This window comes from Elaeis guineensis, chromosome 9 (assembly GCF_000442705.2).
Source record: "Elaeis guineensis isolate ETL-2024a chromosome 9, EG11, whole genome shotgun sequence".
NCBI classification, from domain to species: Eukaryota; Viridiplantae; Streptophyta; class Magnoliopsida; order Arecales; family Arecaceae; genus Elaeis; species Elaeis guineensis.
The window spans coordinates 96,566,365-96,586,587 of record NC_026001.2 but is presented as its reverse complement, the minus strand read 5'-3'; the positions used below and the strand labels follow the sequence as shown (position 1 = coordinate 96,586,587).

At 34.6% G+C, this 20,223-nt stretch overlaps 1 non-coding gene across 1 annotated transcript; it reads left to right on the top strand.

Annotated features, from left to right (window-relative positions):
- The first annotated feature begins 259 nt into the window (after positions 1 to 259).
- Positions 260 to 366, top strand: LOC140851828 (small nucleolar RNA R71). Its single transcript, XR_012134585.1, has one exon. It is a non-coding gene; the product is annotated as a small nucleolar RNA R71 (small nucleolar RNA).
- The last annotated feature ends 19,857 nt before the right edge of the window (positions 367 to 20,223 follow it).

Here is a 20,223-nt window from a genome sequence, read left to right as displayed (position 1 = left end):
ATCTACGTGTTAAGGTTGCAATCTTGGCCTCTGATGCTAGGGTTGGTTGAATTTGATGTATTCCTCCTCTTGAAGGTGTAGCTTTATCAGGTTCTCTAGTTGTTTCCCACTGTAAATTTTTCTCGGCTAGGTCTTCTAAGAATTGCCAAGCTTCAGTAGTTTCTTTGTCCATAAATTGGCCTTGGCACATGGACTCTAGCATGGTTCTTGAGTTTGAATCTAACCCCTCATAGATGATCTGCATAGTCTCCAAGTTTCTATTCCATGGTGTGGGCATTGGGTCAAAAGATTCTTGAAACGATCAAAGTACTTCCAAAATGATTCACCAGCTAGTTGGTAAAATTGATTTATTTCATTCCTAATCCTAGCTGTTTTATGATGGGAGAAATACTTTTTCAAAAATGTTCTCACAAAGCCCTCCCAGATAGTGACAGAATGGTTTGGCAGACTATAAAGCCACTTCTTAGCATTATCCTTAAGGGCAAAGTTGATTAATCTAAGTTTGATCTCATCCTCTGTTAATTGCAGTTTCATGGTTGCACATACCTCCTCAAATTCTCTAATAAATATATAAGCATCCTCTAATCCTGTGAATTTTGGAAGCATATTTATGATTTGAGGTTTGATTTAAAATTGTTAGCTGTGGGTTGTGGCAACCTGATACAAGATGGTTGGATGGAGCCAACTGGATAACACAAATCCTTAAGGGTCATGGGTTGGATTGGTTCAGCAATTGGAACAACAGAAATTGACTCAATTCTAACTAGACGACCCGACACTCTTCTCCACACACGAGGTGTACGGTTCTCGATGTTTATACAATTTTTTTTATAAAATTTTTATGTATAAGAAAAAAAAAGAAAAGAGAAAAAGTTCTAAAGAGAAGATCCTAAGGAGTCCTAAATCTAAAGAAAAGTAACCAAATTAATTTAAATTTTAATAATTTTTTTTTTCAAACAAGTGAAACAATAAATTAAACTCAATCTTTTTTAGGGTTAACCTAAATCTAGACAGCTCCTAACTGTTCCAAGATGACCCTTCAAGCCTTCCAAGTGGAGATTGATCAACTAGTTAGCCAGGTAAGTATAAGAGGTGGGAGGTTCACTCATCGTTGCCTTTCTAGACACCGAACGAGTTGGCCAGGCCAGCAACTGAACCAATTTAATAAACCACCCTCAGGGACTTGCCTAGACACCAACTAATCAAACAACTCAAACTTGGTAGAACTCTTAGGGTTTCTTGTCCTATTGAGCTCGAATTCCTTAAGGTTGATGTCTAATTGATTTTAAGATTAAAGGTCTAGGAAATACAATATGATGGAGATGATTTTTGGGCTAAAAAGGGTAATGAAATCTCCACCTTATCTTGTTAATGGGTTGATACCCTTAGATTAATTATGAAAATGCAAATGCAAATAAACAAGATGACCAAGAATATAAAAGATTTTAATTTAGAATTTTTTTTTTATTTTGATATTTTACTTCACGATTATGAAATATCTTTTATTTTATTATATATATATATATATTTTATGATTAAGTAAATTCAAATGATTAGGTCTAAAAGAAAAAATAATTAACTAAAAATAATAAAAAAAAATTAAAAGTGTACCTGAGTTTTTCAGCAATCACCAACTAAATCTAGAAACCTAAAGGAAAAAGAAAGAGAGTTATAAAGCACGAAGAACAAATATTTGAAAATAATTTAAAATGCCAAATCCCCGGCAACGGCGCCAAAAACTTGATGTGCAAATCTTAAAATTTGTAAATAAAACCGCAAGCGCACAGTGTACAGAGTAGCACGACCAGCGAGTATGGGTCAATCCCACAGAGACTTGATTTAAAAATGATTTTTAAATCTATGCTCAAGCGAGCTTTAACGAAAATCGAAAATTGAAAGTTGTTTGCTAAAGACAATAAGATTAAGGATCTAGGGTTTTTGAATCCACTAGATCTAGATTAGGGAATTCTACCTAGAATTTTTCTTATTGATCCTAACGACTACTCCTCTTGTCTTTCCCAAGCATAGATTATGAAGGGACTAAGATCCAACGATAACCCATCAAGATTCTTTACAAGGGAGTAGTAACTAGGATCCCTTAGGATTTTCTTCTCCTATGCACTAAATCAAGCATGAACTATGAAGGGACTCTGACCCAACTATAGTTCATCAAAAATTCTTGACAAAAGAGGAAGAAAAAGAAACCCTAAGAAAAAGAAAGAACCCTATGTAAAACCCTACTCATGATCTAGCTTCATCGCAAACCCTAGAAGGGATGCTTAGCTAGACATGATCTAAATCTACTTGCAAAATTTAAATACAGAAAAATAAACTACCCTAATTTTATAAATTAAACTATCCTAATTGCATAAATTTAAACTGCATAATTTAAACTAACCTAATTGCATAAAATTAAATTGCATAAATTAAACTATTTTAATTGTAAGAAAAATAAATTACATAATGTAAAGAGATAAAATTACATAAAAATAAAATTTTATATAAAAAAAAAATTATTACAAAAATCTCAAAGCTCGAGGCTTGAGAAGAAAGCTAAAAAAACTCCACTATCTAGGGTTACAAGCTTGATCGGAAGGCAAGAATGCTTAAAATAAGGGCCTTTGGGGGCTTTTTATAGGCATTTGGGGGTTATAAGATTTTCCAAACTTTAGATGTGGGGCTAAGAGGTTTTAGAGGGCTGTTAGAAAGATTTAGGGGCTCAAATCTCGCTCAAAAAGTACTTAAATCCATCAAGAAACCCTAGAAATTATTTCAGTCGTCCGATCTTCATCTAAAGGACCCAATTCATCTAATAAATCAAGCCGGAAGCGATTCTGAGCCGTCGGATCACGATCTGGGTGAAGCGCTACCGTTGGATCGTGCTGCAGAGATAGGATCAGGTCGGATGCATTGCGGATCGTCCGATCAAGGTGCTGGAAGATTTCGTCCGTTGGATCGCGCTGCAGAAGGATCCCGTGTTGTCCTAGTGTTTATTGATTCTTGCAATTGCCTTGATTACGGTTGGATCTTGACCGGCTGCGATGGTGACCGTCTGATGGTGCAAAAATATGGAGCGTTGGATCTTGATCAGAGAAGATCGGACCATCGAGTGATGTGAAGTTACCAGGTTGCCCTTCGGACCTTCTTCTCTCTCCTCATGACCTTAGACCGCGCGCGTGGATCGGGCTCGCGATGCGTTGCGGTGAGCTGAGACTCGCTGATTGGCTGGTTTATGGTGCGCCGATGGATCCATGGTCCAGGCGCCTATTACTGTGGACCAGGCGGCTAACCAGATCACCAAATCAGTTGATTTTTTGATCAATTATGACCTGATTTAACTCGGGTTTGACCCAATTGAGTCTTCTTTCTTCATTCTTCAATTTCTGTGTCAATTTAACTCCGTTTTGCATAAAATTTACACCGTTGGAATCCTCTTTCCTTGTTCTTTCTATTGATGACCTCTTCTTCAATAAAATATAATAAAAATATCAATTTTCTAATAAAGTTAGATAATTTAGATATTAATTGATACTTTTTATGTCAATTTGTGACATAAATCAATGATGCCCCGAGCAGGTCTCAGGTTAGGAGAAGCACAGCATACGATGGAGATGGGATCGAACAGCCTAACTCGACTCCCATGTTTGCCCATCCATGATCAGCAGGCGATTGCCCCAGGGCATGGGGGCGAGGAGATCCAGAAGCTCTCGGAGTTTGGAGGAGGCCGAATATCGAGTCAAGATGGAGATTGTTAGGATTTGATGCCTCGAGATTCAGTCCATATTGAGTCTACAGCGAGGTTCGCGGCAAAAAATGGAGTCCAACGAGACCAAGATCACCTGAATCGGAGCTCGGATGGAGGAGATACGAGCTTTTGAAGTCGGCACTAGAATCGAGGCGGCGGAGGACCGCCGGCGACCGGCGGTGGGTGGCAGCGGTGCGGCCGCAGGCGGAGGCGCGTGGGACTTGCGACCCAGGCCCACGCAGGATGCGCGACCCAGGCCCGCGCGGGGGTCCCGCGGCCCAGGCGGGCGCGCGGCCCAGGAGCGCGCAGGCGTGGCCCAGGCTCGCGCGCACGGGCCGGCCCAGGCCAGCGGCCTGCTGGCCCCCTTACCCCGGTCCACCGTGGACCGGGAGGTCCACGGTGGGGCCTGTGGACCGCGTGGGCGTTTCTCATGCGTTTCTCGCGGTCCACGGCACTATTCCGTAGACCGAAGCGCGATCCGACGGCATGGGTGGCTCCCGATCTTGATCGAACGGTCTGGGACGTGATTTGGGTTGATTAAGAAGTCCTAATCACGATCTAAATCGTGATTAAGGTCTATAAAAGCCCTGTGACGAAACAGAGAAGGAGTGAGGGTTGGTTTTCTCGCACCGTACGAATCCGAGAAGAGAGAGAGGCGAGAGCACTGTGAGAGAAGGAGCAGGAGGCTCCTGGACAGCGATCGCCAGGCTCTTCAGGGGTTCAGGGGGTCTCCAAGAGAGAGAGAGCTTTTGTGAGGAAAACTTCAGGTGAGAAAAAATTGGATGTACAAGGGTTGAGGGTGAGGTCTCTCTTGTAAAATTTTTTTTTTCATAGTGAAGTTTGCATGCCCCGTGGAGGCGAGCCCTTTTGTGGCTGATTCACGTATTTTGATTGTTTTTTCTTTTATTTTGTTTCTTCTTTCTTCCTGCTGCATCGCGTGGTACTGAAAGGATCTTGAGAGGTGGTGTCCTGACCAGACATCTACCCAACAAATATGAGTATAAGATAGCAATAAACAAATAATACCAAAAAAGAATGAAAGCGGACCTAATTTTTCTCTAAAAATAGCTGATACAATCACAGAATCAGTTCCAAGTAATTGACACAACCTACAAACAATATAACACAATTGTAGAAGGAGAAAGAAGCAGACATTAGACCTGCAAAAGAATTATTTTCAGTCAAATTGGCAAAGGGAAGACATGGGCTAACCAATATGCTAGCCAAAATAAAAGAATATACAGCAACTTTATTTTTGCATTTGAAACCTCCAAGATGGAGGAGAACAACATAATTACAAAGGGCAACCAACAAGCTACTGTCAAATATCAATTCCTTTCTTTCTTTTATCAAAAAAAAAAAGTTTGACATAATCAACGAGAACATATTCAAAAGATTTGAAGATTCATTGATTACAAAGAAATCTAAACTTGGCAGGCATATATTTTAATGAATTGTGAAATGTAAATGAAATCAGAAAATTAAAACTCGAAGAACTAGTAGAACAAGGCTCTAAACTCTAATCTAGTTCTACAAGTCAAGCAATACTCAGTTTCCTCATTTTATCCCTAGATTTGAGTCAGGAAAACCAATAGTTTTGATTCGCCAGATCTATAAAATAAGATATCATCATGGTTCCTTGTACACATTATTATAAGAGATTTAGAATAAAAATAAAAAAAATGCTATTAGCAATCATGAGCTTTAAACAAAAGTAATTTGTAAAATGTAAAACTAACTCTGCTAACTCTTATCTACCTCACCACACCCCCCCCTCCACACAACAAAAAAAAAAGAAAAAAGAAAAAGAAAAAGGCTAACACTGCTAACACATAATTCGATCAAAGTGTTTTTGATGGGTTGATCAACCATTATCGACATGCCTATGCACGTAAATCCGATGGACAACAAAAATGGGTCGAAGATATGACAATCCAAAAGAACTCTCCCATTAAGCAAAGCATTTGATCCATTTAACAGCGTAGAGGAGGAGGAGAGGGCTAACAGGTTGTGGAGGAGGCTTGCAAGCCGATAACGAATCTACTATTAGTTGACGAGATCACACCCTGCTAAAACACTAAAAGAAGTGGTGAAGATAAACTCAAACAAATAGAAAGTGAGATAAGGATAGGAATATAAGTAGTTTAAACTAACAAGGATAATAATTTTAGTCTTTGTCAAATTCAACAAGAGTTGCCTATATATATATGCCCATTACCTTCTATTCTTATAATAAAAAAAATATCTAAGGGATGGCTTTAACTCTTTGCGGCTTCCATTTCTCTTATATTGTTAGGATTTGGGTTCTACAACCTTGTTCTTATTGCAGAGAGATAGAAAGATGAAAGATTAGAGATCGTTTTCTTCTGGTAATTATTTCTATCATAATCAACAAAAAAGATGCATAAGGAGATCTTGCTCGAGGATGTAGGAACGATACTCTATCATCCGAACCTCATAAACTCTTTATGTTCTTTCTCTACTTCTTTTCTACTTACTTTTCTTATGGTTATCTATTGTTTTAGTTTCCTACACAAGATCCTTTGTTTCTAACAATTGGTATCACAGCCAAAGGTTTGTAGAAAAGTTTTGTGCAGTATAACCATGAAGGCAAGAAAGAGCACAACCAAGTTTGAGATCTCATGCTTTGATGGGATAAACTTTGCACTATGAAACTTAAGATGCATGCGGTTCTGGTAAATGATGGTTGCACGATCGCCCTCCTCGATAAAGAAGATAAGCCAAAAAGGATGACAGTTAAATAGTTTGCAGAGAAAGATGAGATGATTTTGGCAAACCTATTTCTAATGTTGGAGGATACTGTTCTTTTCAACGTCGAGATTGAGCCAATTGCAAGAGGGTTGCAAGAGAAGTTGAAAAGCATCTATGAAAGAAAGTCATTAATGAATAAGATATTCTTTAGATGATGACTGTATAACCTACAAATGAAGGACGGAGCATCACTTCAAGAGCACCTCAACTACTTCAATTCCTTCATCAATAAGCTCATGGCCCTGGATGTTAAAATTGATGATGAGGAAAAAAACTTGCCTTTTACTTTGTTCATACCGGATTCTTGGGATAATCTGATTATGAATCTTAGCCATATGAAGTCTGTTGAGATGGAATCTATTGTAGCATTGCTTTTTACTGAAAAATTGAGGTGTCAGTTAAGCCAAAGTTCATCAGCTGATGCAATGATAGCACAAGGAAGGTCCATGGAGAGAGATCATGGTGATAGAGGAAAATCCAGATCGAAGTCCAAGGCAAAAAGAAAGGTAAAGTGCTAGAGCTATGGTAAATTAGGGCAAGTGAGGAAGGATTGTAGACTGAAAAAGGGAGGTGGAGAGGACAGGCCCGAGTCCGATAATTCTCAAGGAACATGGTAGATGCTGCTTCTACTATATCTGAAGATAGAGATGCATTATCTGTTCAAGAGAGATCGAAGATACTCAATCATGGGTTCTTGATTCGGACGTATTGTTTCACATGACTCATCATAGAAAGTGGTTTCATACTTATAGAACATGCTAGGATCGCATTATTTACATGAAAGATAACGATGAGTGTCCTATTGTTGGAGTTAGAAATGTGTGGATCAGGATGTTCGATGGATGTATCCATACGATTTCAGATGTTAAACATTTTCCTTCACTTCAAAAGAATCTTCTATCTTTAGGGATGTTCGATGAATATGGTATGAAATTGATCAAAGAGATGCGTCAGTTAAAAGTTGTCAAAGGTTGCATGATGGTGGTGAAGGAAGAGTTGGTCGATAATCTTTATAGGTTAGTTGGCAAGACTATAGTGGAAGAAGTCATTATTGCTAGTGTGAAGTCAGAGTCTTCTACCGTCTGGCATAGGCATTTAGGACATATGAGCGAGGGCTTCAAATACTTTCTAACAAAAATATTTTTTCCTGGTTATAAGTTTGCCTCTATGGATTTCTATGAAGATTATTTATTTGGAAAGTAGCGTAGACTTTCTTTCCCTTTGTCTCACAATAGAAATAGAAATTTTCTCGAGTTGATTTATTTTAATACTTGAGAGGCGCTTGTAATTTCTTTGGAAGATAATTCTTACTTTATTACTTTTTTTGATGACTATTCTCAAAAGATGTGGATTTATATGCTCAAGAGCAAATTAGATGTATCAAAAAACTTTAAGCATTTCAAAGCTCGATTGAAAATAAATAAGATTTGAAAATAAAATATCTTTGTACTGATAATGGAGGAGAATTTTGATCAAAAAAATGAAGCCTTTTGCAATGAACATGAGATCAAGCGGCACTTGACAGTTCTTGTGACACCACATTAGAATGGTGTTGTTGAGAGAATGAATAGGATTCTCATGAAACTTGCCAGAAGCCCGTTGAGTACAACAAGGCTTGATAAAAGATTTTGGGTTGAAGTTGTAAGCATAGATTATTTTTTGGTGAACAGGACACCTATAGTCTCTTTTGGGTTAAAGATTCCTGTCGAGGTTGGATCTGCAAGCCTCTAAATTATTTTTTTCTTCGTATATTTCACTAAAACAGAATATGATATTAGCGATGCAAAAAACTCATCACTAATAATTGATTTTCATCGGTAATAGTTATTAGCGATGAAATTATCATCGCTAATATTTAGTCATAAATAATGATATTATTGATAATTTTTTATGATAAAAAAAATTTTCATCATCAATAATCGATATTATCGATCAAAAATTTTCATCATTAAATTTTTTTAAAAAAAAATTATTTAAGATAAAAAATTTTGGTCATAAAAAAATAATTTATAATAAAATATTACATCATTAAAAAAATAATTTAAAAAATTATTTATGATAAATCACTTTCATCGCTATTAATTTAATTAAAAAAATTATAAAATTTAGATTTAAAAAAATATTAGTGATATAAATATTTCATCGTAAATATGATAATTTTTTATGTAAATTTTTATCGCTACTAAATTATTAATTATTTATGATGAAATTATTTTTATCATTATTAATTTAATATAAAATTTTAATATTTTTAAATTTTTTGAAAAATTATTTATAACCAATTTTTTCATAGTTAATATGTCTTTTGGCGATCAATATTTCATCAGAAATAATTTTATCACTAAAAATTTACACATATTTTTTAAAAATAATTTATAAATATATATATTTATTTAATTTATATTTATAATATTTGTTATTTATAATCTATAAAATAAAATAAAAAATTTATATAATAAATCTATAAATAAATTTTATTATTTTATTATATTATATTAAAATTATAAGAGGTCTAAAATAAAAATAAAAAGCTACATAAATAGGCCATCAAGTATCAGCATCTGCAAAAAAAAAATGGAATGGAGAAGGAGAGCGCTCGAAAGAGCTCGGACCGGTCTGTTGCTGTCTGATTAGCTACATCATCTGCTCCATCTGTGCTATCTACTCTATCATCTATATCTGGAGCAGCTGATACTCGTCGATGCATGCAGCCAACTCATCAGCTCGCTACTCAACCTGCTGTCGATTCTCAATAGCCTGCCTCTGTACCTCCATCAGTCGAGCATCGCAGGTAGCATAAATGTCAGCCCTGGACAAGCATGAGGATGAGAGAGTATTGATCCCATACCCTAAACTCCTGATATAATAGGATCTCGTACCAAGCACCTGATCATAGATCTCATCATCTGTAGGTGCAGTTGAGCCCTCGGGGGTAGGTTGGGATATGATACCTATCATAAAATGTTGAAAATTAAAATTATAGCTATTTTAATTTCGTACTGAAAATTAAACTATGAATGAAAAAAATAATTAAAAAAACTTACAAAAAGCTCCTAGCTCTCCGTTGTCCACTCTCCTGACCGTGGCTGATGGGTCCGCTAGTAGATATCGATCATATCAGGAAGTTTGCCACTCTCTGCATCTCTCTGTAATTTAAAAATAATTAATTAAATTTTTTTTAAATAATTAGAGAGTTAAAATATATTAATTAAAAATTACTTACTATCTGCTCCATATGACGAGCGAATGATCACGAACCCCCACAATGCGACATGGTTTGTCTCATTCGATTTGCGGTGTTCTGGATACGTCGTCTCTGTATAGTTAGCAGTCAAATTAGTAAGTAACAAACTAAATTTAAGAATAAATAATTCAATCATTAAACTCTAAAAAAAAAAAGTTTGGATGTGTAACCTGATATGCCGGATCCTCGTAATGCCGACATACGAGAGCGCAATCATCCATAGTGATGGTGTCATAGGGCCGCTGCCGCACTACCTCCACTCCATGGTCCTGCATCATATGGTACCAATGCTGATGAATGCGGTGGTGATACTCTTTGAAATGCAAACATAAATGACCGTCCACAGCTCGCTGCACGCGATTCTCCTCAAAATCAATAATATCAAATATATCCTGTCAATAACAAATATTAGAATAAATATCATGCTAATTAAATATTCATATCATAATTTATTTTACCTATAATTAGGTGTAGAAAACTTTTCTCTGAGCCCATACAATGTGACATCAATCGAAAAGCATCACAGGGGTATAGTTGCGGCATATGATGCCTAGCTCGGTCTGCCATGGCTCACACAATCTCCTAATAGGCCGAGTGTAGTCAGATGATATCTCAATACGGAGATGCTATCTCGGGTGCTCGTATCTCCAACGCTCTAGAGCGAGGTTCTTCGATAGATCTCATTCTCGTCTCATCATCGGTGGAGACTGACCTGAAACAATAATAAATAAATCATTAGTATGATGCTATTCAAATAAAAAAAATAAATTTTATTATATAAAAAATATAATAATACCACTTGAATCTACCTCACTCGAACCATCCTCACTCAGACCTGTTAGTGTAGGACCCTCTGGTGACTCTACTGGTGCGGCAGTGGAAATGGGTGAAGGCGCCTCAGCCTCAGGGGTAGGCTGCAAACGCGAATGTCATCGTCTGTCTCCTAATACCATACCTACAATTCTTGACATATAAATAAATATAATATTGAATAATAATAGTAAAAAATAAATTATATTCTAATGAATAGAATTATATCGCATACCATTATTGTAAAAGAAGATTCAACAAAGAATATAGGTCTACTCATCAATATTCATATTTTTCTCGATGTGTAGGTTCTCCTTCGAATCACAATAATTGACTAATATATCATCTTCTATCTCATCGTCATTTATGAACTGATCGTCATCCTCTGATTCATCAAGATTAAATATAAAATCAGCTTCAACTTCGTTGGATGGTAGATCAACCCTATTCAAAAGAGCTGTTACAAGTTCTTCATCAACAAGAAGCTCGGCTAATATTTATTCTTCCTCTTGAAAAGCTTTCTCTTCATGTAAATCTGAATTTTCATCTATCTCTAGTCAGGTTGGTATGTCATATATGCCTCTAGATGCTATTCTTTGTACGACATGCCAATTACCTCAATACTTTAGATCTTTCAAATATATTACTTGTTTCGCTTGAGTTGCTAATGTATACGGCTCATTCTAGTACCATGTTAATGCAAAGTTTACACTGATAAAGTGTGGATCGATATGAATATCGATTTTTTTATTGCTAATATCCCACCATTCACACTGAAACAAGAATACAGAATTATTAGACCCATACTTCAGTTCTATGATATCTATCAACACACCATAATATTCAATCTCTTCTTTTTCTTCATATCCTATCGTAGCAATCCCACTATTCTGAGTTTGACATGGCATCTCAAGCTCTCTTGTGTGAAATCTCATTCCTCCAATGATACAGGATGCGTAGCAGTTAACCCTTCGATCGGAGCCACATACTAAATCGTACAACTCATCGGTCGCATCCTCTTCTTTATTGAAATATTTATATTTCATCTATACCATAACATAAAAAATTATGTTGATTCAAATAATTATTTTTATAATTATTAAAAATAACGTATTACTAGTGCAACTTACAAGATCTCCAAACTATTTTGTAAATTTTCTTCTATGTCGATTATCAGCATCCGTATTATTCTCTCTGGATAGTATATTCTTGTGCTCACTATAATAAGTCATGATTTTTAATTTTACATTGATATGAAAAAATTGCTTAGAATATTAAACAGCATGCTAAAATGGTACTTACTCAATGAAATCTTTAATTTCTTCATAATTATTTAGAACGTAGAAGTGCGTCTTGGATTGCTCATTCATGTCCATAAATTCATATCTCCTTCCATCAATGGGTCGAACTGTTTGTTTAAATATAGATAGTGTCGATTCATTGTCACCTCATTCACGGTCACCGTTACGATCTATACGATTGAATCTTGTTTTGATATTGTTAAGATACATCGAGCAGAATGTGACACTCTCTATAGCTACATATGCTTCTGCTATAGATCCTTCAGACTGTGCTTTATTACGCATATACTTTTTTAAGATACACAAAAATCTATAAATAAAAATAAATTTAAATTTTAGAAATATATTTATATTTTATAGTTCATATGACAAAGTGCATACAATTTTTTTATCTTTCAATAGGATACATCCACTGATAATATACTGGTCCGACCAAAAGAGCTTTCTTTGGAAGATGAATAGTCATGTGCACTATAATATCAAAAAATGATGATAAAAAATATTTTTTTAACTTACAAATAATGAGCACGATATCTTTCTCAAACTTTTTAAGTAAGTTAATCTTCAATTTTCGGTAATACAATTCTCAGAAGAACACTCCCAACTCAATCAATACAGTTTGAATATTACCACCCAAATAATCTCGCATGATTACAAGAAGCAAGCGTTGCATCATCACATGGAAATCATGACTTTTCATGTCAGAGATATTGTCATCATTGTTGCAACACACCGCGATATGTTTGAAGCATAAGCATCAGAAAACTTTATGATTTTGAACCATCCACAGAAACTTTTTTTTTTCTCATCAAATAGCGAATAACATGTAGGTGGCATAAAAAATCTATCACCTCGACAAACTAAATGCAACTCTGGTTAAATTCTCATTTCTTGCAAATCAAGATGAGCTTTTGTACTATTTTTATTTTTTCTAAGACATTCAATACTGTACCGATGATATTATCATAAATATTTTTCTCAATGTGTATTACATCTAGATTATGATGAAGTAATAGCTGCTTTCAATATAGTAGTTTCAAAAAAATGCTTCGCTTCATCCAATTCAGCTCAGTTTCAATATGCTTTTGCTTGCGAGTACCCGATCTTTTTCCAAATTTGATGTTTTCAATGACTTCTAGTTATTTTAAAACTTCTGCTCCACTTAACTCCTTAGGTGACGGATGCTGGTTGGACTTACTATCAAAGTATTGGTTATAACGGGTTCTCCAAGAGTGATTTCTGGGTAGAAACCGTCGATGACCCATGAAGCATATTTTTCCTCCATGCTTTAAATGTAAGGAGGACGCATCCTTGTTGCATATTGGACATGCCAGATATCTTTTGGTACTCCACCCAGATAAGTTTTCATATGCAGAAAAATTATTTATGGTCCATAAAATCGAAGCATGCAATTTAAAATTTCTTCGACTCCCAGAATCATATGTCTGTACTTTATTTTTTCATAACTCCTTCAGATCATCGATTAACGATCATAGATATATATCAATTTCATTACCTGGTGCTTTCAGATCCGAAATTAATAGTGACATAAAAATAAATGGTTCTTTCATACACTTTCAAGATAACACATTATATACAACTAGCATCACAGGTCATATACTATAGAAAGTACTCAAATTGCCAAAGGGATTAAATTAATCTGTCGCTAGACCAAGCCGGATATTATGCGGGTCACTCGCAAAGCGTGGATGCATTGCATCGAAGTCTTTCCACATACGAAGTTGGTCAGATGGCTAAGTATGTTCTCCTTCAGAGATCGCTGCTCATGATGCCATCTCATTTCTTCAGCTGTCTTTGTGGATATATACAACCTTTGAAGTCTTGAAATCAATAGAAAATACCTCAAAATCTTTTGAGGTATTTTTTTTTTTGTTATTGGTTTTGTACCTAAGCTCACTGTATTTCGGATATTTAGTTGCTTGTTTGTTATCTTTATAAAATAATATACAGTCAGTTTTATAGGCATGTATAAGAATATAGCCAAGTCTCAATTTTTGCATGTATATTTTTGCTTTAGAATACGATTTTAGAAGTCTCTCTCCATCGGGAAGAGCTACTTTAATCAATGTCAAATTTTGATCAAATGACTTCTGACTCCATCGATTTACGATTTTAATATGAAGCAATTTTATCAAAAACTCTAACTTGGAGAACTTTGCACAATTTGGATAGAGTGGCTCTCGTGCATTCCTTACAAGCTTTGCAAACTGTTCAAAATTTTTTTCTACCTCAAGCCAGATATTGTGTTCATGATCAGAATTGCCTTTAGATGTACTAGTACTCAAGTATATATTTGAACAAATAATCTGATGTAAATCATCCAATAGTTCTTCTATATCATCATGTTCGATAGGTTCAGCAGCATCACTATCATCTTCAGTATCGTTATCGTCGTGCACAACTTCATTCGGATCACCCTCCCCATGCTATATCCAGCAAGTATACTTCTTATCCATACCATAACATAGCAAATGCTCCTCAACAAGTATTATGTGATGATATACCATATTGACACATCTCTTGCATGGACACTTTATCTGACTAGCACTGTCAGTCTTATGTTGTGCAAACTCAATAAAATCTCGAACACCTTTTCGATATTCAAAAAAAAAATTTTTGGTATTCATCTAATTTTTATTGATATCCATCTAACAACAAGCATGAAAATTATTAATAATAAAAAAAAAATTTAATGGTATTCATCTGAACCGGATCCCGACCCGAATTTCGGACCGAATCTCGATCCGAATTCCAGACCCAATCTCGATCCGGATCGAGACACGGATCATTTTATACAAAACAGTACGTATTAAAGAACACAGACTGAATAGTAATATAAAAAATTTCCTTCTACCAATTTAATGAAGCAAAAATGCATGATCCTATCCATTTCAAATAATTACTAACAGGTGTGGCCCTATCCCTTTCAGAAAAGTAATAACCTTATTATTATTATTATTATTTATCGATATTTTATTTTATTATTATAGAAATTTTGATAGTATTTTTCCATGGTTCTTCAAGTATACGATGTGAATATGGTGTCTACGCACCCTATCTATCATATATCCAGAGAACAGTAGACAGATAACTGCTAAGTACCATATAATAAAATAAAATATCAACTATTAACAATAATAAGATTATTATTTTAAAAAAAATTTAAATATGAGATATTCAAGAGTCGATCTTGATCAAAATCGACTCTTGAACGAGAATCTACAACTCAATGCAATTTAACTACCATCTCTGAACATACATTCAAAGATAGATTTCTAATTTATCAAAAAAGAGTAACTCTGTATTGAAATTTTTTCATCAAAAATTTTAGTAGAGTTTTTTTTAAAATAAAAATATTTTTTTTATTTAATTATAATAAGTAAAAGCATACAAAACAGCACGTAAAATAATTAAATTATAATAAGAAAAAGCAATGTGCATTGTGCTAGTAGAATAATTAAAAATTTATAAATTTTAGCAGTAACACTAAAAAATTTATGTAATAAATATAAAATAAACTATAAGTAGTTGAGCATGTAAAATAATATTAATACAAAATAATAATATGAAACTCAATCCCACACCGAATATCCTCCGCTTCCTCTCCCTCATCTTCCAAATTCACTAAAAGTAGCACTGTGGAGGCAGTCTCGCAGATAGCGCTGGAAGTGGGTCAGACCATCAGGAGGTCCATCGGACCAGCCCGAGGCCCATTAGGTCAGGCTTCGGACTTGGCCGCAAACCATTCAGGATAGGCTCTAGCCAAAAAATAGGGCCCATTTGGCCATCAGGCTGGGCTCGGCAGATATTTGGCCCAGCCCAGAGCCGACCTGATTGGGTTCGGATCGATTAACCCCTCTCTCCCTCGACTTCGACTTCGATCCCGACCCAATCCATATTTTAACTTTTATATATATAATAAATATTTTTTTATTTTTTAATAAATATTTTTTATCTAAAATTATTTTTTTCTAAATATTTTTTCTCCTAAACGAGCTCCGAACTCCGCCCCTGCGACCCCCGCTCTCGTGACGCCACCGCCGTCACCTACCCCACACGACCCACCCCCCCGCGACGCTGCCGCCCTCTCCAACCCCCTGCGATCTGGATCCCAACTCGGATTCGGATCAGATCCCGATCTGGATCTTAATCTAGATCGGGATGTCGATCTGGAACCCAACCTCGATCCAATTTGGATCGTGATTCAAATTTTATTTTTATTAATCAAATAATAAAATATTTTATTAATATTTTATTATTTTATTTTATTTTTTTTCTCTCGTTTCTCTCTTTCCTTTCTCCCTCCCTGACCGCCCCGACCGACCTTCCTTCCTCCCTCCCCATCGTGTAATCCCCTCCGCCCCCCGACCCTCCAGCTCCCGTGTCACCCCCGACCGCCTACCCCCACTCTTGCAACCCCCTCCGCCCCCTGACCCCCGCACCCCTGCAACCCCTTCCGCCCCTCGACCCCCTCCCCGCCCCCATGTCGCCCCTGGCCACCCACCCTCACCCCTGCAACCCCCTCCACCCCTCGACCCCCCCCCGTCCCCATGTCACCCCCGGCCGCCCACCCCCACCCCTGCAACCCCCTCCGCTCCTCGAACCCCCGACCCTCATGTCTCCCCCGATCGCCCACCCCTACCCCCGCAACCCCCTTTGCCCCATGGTGGCCCAATCAACCAAAAAGAAAGGGTGGGAAGAACCCATACCTCCGGCGGACGGCAACGGCAGTGACAACGGTGGAGACACGGTCGCCGGCGGGAAGAGAGGGGGGAGAGCTCGAAGAGGGAGAGGGAGAGGGTTTTGCGGGGGAGAGGGAGAGGAGGGTAGAGCTCGAAGAGGGGGGAGAGAGAGCTTTAAGAGGGGAGAGGGAGAGGGGAGGAAGAGGATTTCACGCGAAGGGACGTCGAGTTGACGTCTAATAAATGTAAAACTATGAGCGATGAAAATTTTCATCGCTGATATTATTATTAGTGATGAAAAATAATTTTTATCATCAATAAGTCCTGTCAAAAATTTTTCACTAAAAAAATTTTTTCTCTAAAAAATTTCTTCTAAAAAATTTATGAAATAAATTATTGGCAATGGAAACAAAAATATATCGTTAATAAGGCTATTAGCGACAGAAATATAGTTTCCATTGCTAATAAATAGCACCCAAAAAAAAATTTCCATCTAACAATTTTTTTTTCAAAAAATAAAAAAACTTTATTTTTAAAATGGTTTTATTGATGAAAATTTTTTGCATTGCTAATAAATTTTTTTTTTCTATTAACAATTTTTTTTATTTATAAAAATTGATAAAAATAATATTTTAAAAATATGATTATCGATGAAAAATAAATTTACATCATAAATAATTTTTTTAAAAAAAAATTAAAAAAAATTAAAGACTATTTGTGATGAAAATTCGGTTTACGTCGCTAGTAATTTAAAAAAAAAAATTCTTCCAAATTTTTTCAGTCTAAAAAAATCTTCCCAATAACTATTTCATAAAAAATTAATTTTGGATTTTTTCCACCAAAAAAAATTTGCATCCAAAAAATTTAACAAAAAAAATGACATTAAAAAAATATTCATGATCAAAAATAAAATTAATTTTCTTTAATCTAAAAAATTTTGGTCTAAAAAAATTTTTCAAAATAATTTCATCAAAAAAATTAATTTTTTATTTATCAAAAAAATTTTATTTAAATAGTTAATTTATGATTTTTCTTTCAAAAAAATATTTTTCTTCAAAAAAAATTATATAAAAAATATAATTACGATGAAAAAATTAATTTACATCGCTAATAATTATTATAAGAATAACTCTTCAGCTTTTACAATGGAATAGGTACTATGGAAGATCGATAGCTTTGAGGTCTTCGATCTCCAAGGAGCTTATCTTCTTCTTGAAGTTCTCATTTCAAAAGTCAGAATATGAGAATATTGTGATGATTCTGAGATCACGAGAAAAATCTATCAAGATTGAGATTTGGAGGATAGGATAGGGATAGAAAGTTAGAGATCTAGAAGCTCGTATATTGCATGCATATGAGGATCAAGCTTAAAAAATTTAAGAAGAATTGTATGAGCATCAAAGATCTAGCAATTAACTAGAATCAAAGTAGACCTACGAGTAGTGCAAGTTGTGTTATAAAGTATAAGCTCATATTTATGCTTTGCATTGCTAGAAAGATGAGTACTCGTATTGTTTGTCTTCTCATGATTGAAACTTCTATAGAGATATATTTGAGCATCGATCGATGCAGAAAGTGCGGTATCTTTTGAGATCGTGAAAGCTATGCTAGAACGTGCTGCTTAACTATATAATTTCTACATGAAAGAAGGCTCTTTTCATACAGCTTAAGATAGACACTCCATCAGAAAGATTCATTGATATCACTAGTAACAGTGACAGCGATAAACAGATAAATTTTATATCGTAAATAAACGTATAGCTCATTTTATTCAAAAAAATCTATTCATTCTAATCCACGAATATCACCCATTTTCATATGATTTTTTCATATACAAAATTCAGTCTGGATCATAACACATATTTACTTCTTTATCATGTAAAAAGATAAAAGATGTATACAGCTATAATAAAAAATAGATATTATTGCCTTACACAAAATCAAGAATTTAAATTTTATAATTTTTTTAAATTTTTAATTTTTTATATATTGATGATGAAAATATTTTCATCATAAATAATTAAGTATTTATGATGTAAATTTTTTTTTCATTGTAAACACTTAATTATTTACGATGAAAAAATTTTATCGCAAATAATAAGTAATTTTTAATTTTTTTAATATTTAATATTTTAAATATTGATGATGAAAATATTTTCATCATAAATAATCAAGTATTTATGATGCAAATTTTTATTTCATCGTAAATACTTAATTATTTATGATGAAAAATTTTCATCACAATAAGTATTTTTTGATTTTTTAAATTTTTTACTTTTTAACTATTGATAATGAAAATATTTTCATTGTAAATAATCAAGTATTTATAATGAATTTTTTTATCTCAAATATTTAATTATTTACGATGAAATATTTTCATCATAAATAATTTATAATTTTTAAATTTTTTATTTTTTTCAAATATTGACGGTGATAATATTTGTGTTGAAAATAAATTTATTGGTGATGAAAAAAGTTTTTTATTGTAAATACTTAAATTATTTATGATGAAAATAATTTCATCATTAATATTTAAAAATTTAAAATTAAAATAAATGAGACATTATTTATGATAAAAATATTCATCATAAATAATAAATATTTATGATCAAAAAAAATTTTCATCGCTGATACGCGACTATTTATGATGAAAAATTATTTTCATCATAAATAATAAATTATTTATGATGAATATTTTGATCATCATAAATATCGTTAGTGGCGATAAAAATATTTTCATCATAAATAATTCTGTCGCAAAAATATTTTTTTCTTGTAATGTTTGATTGTGATACATATATTTAGATTCTAAGAGAGAAATGGATCAAACTTGACATGAACTCAAAGAGATGCATATTTCTTGATCATACGAAAGGAACAAAAAGGTACATATTATGGGATCCTATTACCTACAAGATTATTGTTAGCAGAGATATTATTTTTAATGAAGATTCTTTTCAAAAAACTATTAAATTTCTAAAAAAGAAGAAAATTTCAATGGAATATGATGCATCCAATGATGTGCAACTTGATGATAGAGTGGTAGATGACGAGTATAGATCATAGACTTCTCATTCATCTCATTAGTATAGTTCATATGTCAAGACATTAGATGATTCAGGGCATCCTAGGAGGGTCATTAGACCACCTGCGAGGCATGACAACTATATCACATCTTTCAGGTCTAAGACTAATATTGTTAATACCAATGTTGTTTTGGTAGAGAAGCATAAGCTTATTTCCTACTAAGAGGCCTGTGAGTCCATCTATTTAGATAGATGGCGATGTGCTAGGGAGGAGGAGATGGAATCCCTTATAGAAAAATAAGACTTGAGATTTGTTGAGCTACCTAAGGGACGGAAAGCAATTGGATGTCGTCGGGTGTACAAATTGAAGAAAGACTATGAGGATAATGTTGAGAGATTTAAGACGAGATTGGTGGTCAAGGGCTTTGCTCAGAAGTTAAGTATCGATATTGATGAGATTTTCTCTCCAGTTGTTCATTTTACTACTATTAGAGTTATGCTAGCCAATTGCGGCAACCATGGACTTGGAGTTGGAGCAATTAGACCTCAAAATTGCTTTTCTGTATGGTAACCTGGAGGAAGAAATTTATATGATGCAGTCTAAAAGTTTTATTGATAAACG